Consider the following 5,279-nt stretch of genomic DNA (forward strand, 5'->3'; position numbering starts at 1 on the left):
CTTGTAAATATTTTTCAGCAGTGCCTGTGTGCCAGTGAGAGGCTTTTAATCATGACTGCAAGGCTGAAATTGCCTTGTGAAAACTGAGTGCAGATTCTTGAAAAGAAGTCAGTCCTGCTTTAGACCTCATACATATCAGCTAACCAGCCTACTCCATTAAAGGAAATGGACAGTTGATGGGAACTGGCAGTTTTAAAGAAGCACTTTTTTTCTGCACTATAGAGTGATATCTTTGTAGGAGAAATATTGCAAAGTATAAGAAAATAGAAATTATGAAGTAAAAGGAAAATTTCCCTATTCAGGTTTCACAAGTCACGTGTTACAGTCTTTCAATGTTTCATGTGTGTATGGATTACCAAAATGTAGTATGTGTGTGTGTGTGTGTGTGTGTGTGTGTGTGTGTGTGTGTGTATCATGTGTTTTTACTGTATCATAGACTGCATGAAATTTAATATTTTAATCTCTTTTAGATTCTTTGACAGTACTTCAATTATTTTATGTGAAAAATTTTTATAGACAATTGTTTGTGAGCTGGGCTCGCTGGGATGCATCTATAACCCCAATATGTGGAAGGTTGGGGCAGGGGGATTACTTTGAGTTTGAGGATAGCTTGAGTTTCTTAGAGAGACCATGTCTGGAAGGAAGGAAGGAAGGAAGGAAGGAAGGAAGGAAGGAAGGAAGGAAGGAAGGAAGGAAGGAAGGAAGGACCTGTTTCCTGAGCAGGTATTGCTGAGCTCTAAGGGAGTTGGCCTTCTTTTGTTGTACCTGATCCTTCTTTCAAGCAAGGGTCATTTGGGGAACGCCCGTCTCTTCTTGTTGACTTCTCCCTGGGTGGGTGCTGTAGGCTGGGTTCTCTTTGGGAAACTTGGTGATCTCCTTTATACATCTCTTCTATGCCTGTAATGTCCTCTATGTGCTGAAAGAACTGTTTCTTTGCATGTCTTAACCTTCTTCTCTCAGGTAGAAGAAGGTGAAGACCTTCTCTACCATATGCATGTCCTAACCAATATGTGCTTAGCGTATAGTTCTGCTAAACTCTTGGTTTTCCTAGTCGTAATCAGGGAATTGTTCATTATCATGAACAAGCCTCTCTCTGCAGCTCTCTTTATGGATCAGTAGTAGCTCTGTCAAGGCTGCATCTACATGTTAGACAAAGCCACCAGTCTGGCCATCAGTGCTGTCTGATAATGCACTTCAGTATAATATGTCCAGATTTCATCAACTTCACAGAAAGTCTTAGAATGCTTTTCCTTTTATGGACTGAATACTACTCTGTTCTGTTAGCATGCAATATATTTTATTGTATTTATAGTTCAGCATATGTTTTACTCATTGATGGAGGCTTCAGCTGCTTCAATCACTGTGTTGTGAATAATGCTACTATGAATAGAAGTATGCACATATCTGATATGTTCTCTGTATACATACATTCTGCATCCATATACTCAGAAACAAACTCTGGATATGAGTTTATCTCCTCTACGATATATTTTTAAAGCTGATATACTCAGAATTTTGAATCAAAGTTGCATTTTTCAATGTCATTATAGACTGTTAAACATAACTTTTGATAATTGCCTATTATTACACAGTTATAGTATTTAGATTGCTTCCAAATTTTCACTACAGTATCACTGTAATAAACATAATATGTGTGAACCTTTGAAGATTTCCTAAATATGATAACTTATTAGAGGAGAAATTATTGTGTCAAAAACATGAGCAGTTTTTTTTTAATTTTTTTAATTCGATATATTTTTATTTACATTTCAAATGATTTCCCCTTTCCTAGCCCCCCTACTCCCCGAAAGTCCTGTAAGCCAGTTCTTGATACACATTCATGAATTTTTTCATGAAGTTTGGTTTGACATTTAAGCCCATATTTTTCAAGAAAAAGTTGACTCATTTTGCCATCTTAGGTTCCAAGTTGGTCCTGATTCACCAACATGTTTATGGTTTTGAGTTTCTGTAATGTAAGAGTTAGTTAGAAGAAGTATTTAAGACATTTTATTAATGGAAATGAATATAAATTGGCAGTTTCTTATGTGAGAAGGTAGGAGTAGAGTGGTGAGGATGGTGGGGCTGGGTGGAGGTTGCAGAAGAGACAGCACAGACCACCAAGATCTCTTGAGCATCGCTATGTAAAAGTTGCTTTACATATTCTATCAATCTTCCAAGCACTCTAAAAGAGAGATATGTTGATTCTCATTGTCCAGTGAGAAAAACTGAAGCTTAGAAATATACAGCGGTCCAGAATGACATACAGTCAGGTGGTTCAGTCAGGTCTCTGGCACTGGCTTTGATGTCTGTCCTCTATATCATCATGTTAGGAGGTGATCTGCACCCTGGTTTACAGGGAAGATAGAAGTGTTCCAAAGTCAAAACTGGATTTTGTCATTAGTTCCTGGATTTGGGGAGAGGTAAAGATTGCCATGCTGTGTTTGTGTCTGTGTGTGGGGAGGTTGTTATAACCTGTGCCTTTATCTTGTGGGTAATCAAACCTGGGAAAAAGTGTGGGCTTAGAACTCATGGCATGTCACTGAACTGGATAAACTGACTGACTTCAACAGATGCCACAAACCCCAGCTGAGCCACCAACAGCCCTCACGATCTACCTTGATGAAGTACGAGCATGAGGGCCTACAGCAGGAAAAACCAACAAAGAAATCTGATATGAATATCTAGTAGGGAGGCAGGAAACCAGAACCAGTTAAGTGAGAAAGACTAGGTTATGGATGGAAAACACATAAATCTGTGGTTTGCTTTAGATTCCTGCATTGTTGTTTAGTTTGGGGACAACTAATACCCCATGCATGTGAAGGTGTGACTTCATTTTTCAATGATTGTGGATAAGGTGGTGTAATTAAATTTTATGACACCCATTCATAAGACAAACAGATACTTCAACAGTAGGTATGGTTACTGATCTTATCAGGAAATAACAGATGGCAACTAGAGCAGTGAGTTCCTGGCTGGTGTGTCATGGAAAATAGGTAGATTTTAGTTATGTAGTTTGAAATGGAAGCTATTTGTTTGTTGTGAGTAACAAGCAATGGAAAAATGTCCCCGATGAATTGATAGGTATTTGGAGAGGGATGTTCATGGCTGTGGTGAGCAGAGTCCCTTTAGCAACACTTTCCTGCCTCAGGACAGGTGGCCCAAATAGTCACTTGCAGGATCAATGGCTATTAAGTAGTCATAGGGAATTTTATCAAGCCAGGGTTAGTCTAGGGAGGTCTACAGGCAGAGGACATGGGGGCTGTCCCAGGTGAGGGTCCTTGGTTACCTCAAGGTGCTTTCTTTTGTATCCATTAGGTATACCCAGCTCCTTGACAGACAGTAGACTTGGCTCATGATATAAGAAATCCACTATGTGTGTGTGTGTGTGTGTGTGTGTAGAGAGAGATAGAGAGAAAGAGAGTTCATGGTCACATACAAACCAGTGGACAGCAGTGCATTTTGGGGGGAGGGTGGAAATCAAGAAATTAGGTAGGTATCAGCTCATGTGCAGGAGTTTTCTTCTACATGTGGTGACATTGCCTTTGAAGAAAACATAAATAAAACTTAAATGATGAAATGTATTATGAAGCAAAAGAGGAAAATGAATTTTCTTGTCTATATGACCCAGATTGTTTTGCTTTGTTAAATATTTGAAGTCAGATGGATTTACTGGCCTCTCCAGCTGACCACACCCTCTGTTCCTCACCTAGTATCCTGTGGAAAAAGAAGCCAACTAGAGTCACTGCCCAGCTTCTTTTTGTCTAACAGCCTATTGATCTTGAGAAAGGTAAAGACAGAGCAGTTGAAACCCACTTTGAGCTCAGTGGACAGGACAGAAGCCTGGGAAGGAAACAGGAAAAGCTGGTGTTGCACCTTTTTATAGATAACATAATTTATATATAATAGTATAAATAAATATTTTAAATACTATTTAAAATAGTACTGATTCATCACAAAGTCTTGGGTTTCCTTTGTGTTTTAAATCTCCCAATTAACTATGGTCATTACAGCAGCTAAAAGCCAAAACTATCTTTATAAGAATACATTGTAGTCTGTGAGGATCTTCTGTATTGGTCAAAGTTTATCTGATTAGACTTTTTTCTTCTTAAAACTTTTTTTTCTTTATGAATGGCTGGCATGAATGCTTCATTCAGTTCTTAGCATTTGTTGAGGGCTTACCATGCCATTTGCTAGGAATTAGTGTTTGAATTTATTTATTCTCACACCTACCTCTGTAGCGGTGCCATTATTTTCTCCACAATAGAGACAAAGCTATTAGGACAAACACCTTTATCAGTGGCACACCTCTTGTAAGAAACTGAACTGAGGAATAAACTTTCACCATAATGCATAATCCTAACAAAAAAAAAAAAAGCCCCTGCTGACATGGCCTTCTCTAAGTCATTGGACATAGCCTATGGAAGTTACAGTGTTACAAATTATGAACATACATGTTTATATTTTGTGTCTTTAGATATGGAAGTATAATTTGTATGCAGATATAACTTATATCATTGACACATAAATGTATCATTAAAGGTATTCAATATATGCACATATAGATATATTTTTATGGTGATTTGTGTAGAGGAGAGTCTGGAAGGGTTAAATGCAATGGCTAATTTTTTACTTAATAGTGTTATTTTTTTGTGTTTCTTTCCCTTTTGGGTCTTTTGTGATTTTCCTGAGACAAACATATAATCATTTGTAGCTAAATCTGTGTGTCATTGTTTAGGGCAATTAAAATCATGCAATGACTAAGTTCCTGTGTATTCCATACAAGGTGACATAAAGCTTAATCTGTGTCTAGTGCACTATCTGGCTGCCTCGTTACCTAAATAGTATGCTTTTCTTTTCCAGAGAGAAGAGCAGAGATTGCTAATAGCATGTGTTGCCATTTCTTCCATCCCATGCTCTCTCTCTCTCTCTCTCTCTCTCTCTCTCTCTCTCTCTCTCTCTCTCTCTCTCTCTCTCTCTCTCTCTCTCTCTCTCTCTCTCTTCCTGGAGAGATAGTCTGTGACATGAGAAGAAGGTTCAGAGCAGAAGAAGCCACGATGGACAAGGAATGGTGCTGACATTCCTGATGGGCAAGGGGATGTCGTTCTGTTTTAGCATGTTCACAGCCTAACCCACAGCCTCCCATTAAGAACTGGGCCTTGGATATTTATAAGCTCCTGGCTACTTATGCCAACACTAGTTTGACTGTTTCTCAACATTCCTAAGGCTGCAACCTTTTAATATATTTTCTCATATTGAGTTAACCCCCTCAACCATAAAAC

Source organism: Apodemus sylvaticus, chromosome 4 (genome assembly GCF_947179515.1).
Source record: "Apodemus sylvaticus chromosome 4, mApoSyl1.1, whole genome shotgun sequence".
Taxonomy (NCBI): Eukaryota; Metazoa; Chordata; class Mammalia; order Rodentia; family Muridae; genus Apodemus; species Apodemus sylvaticus.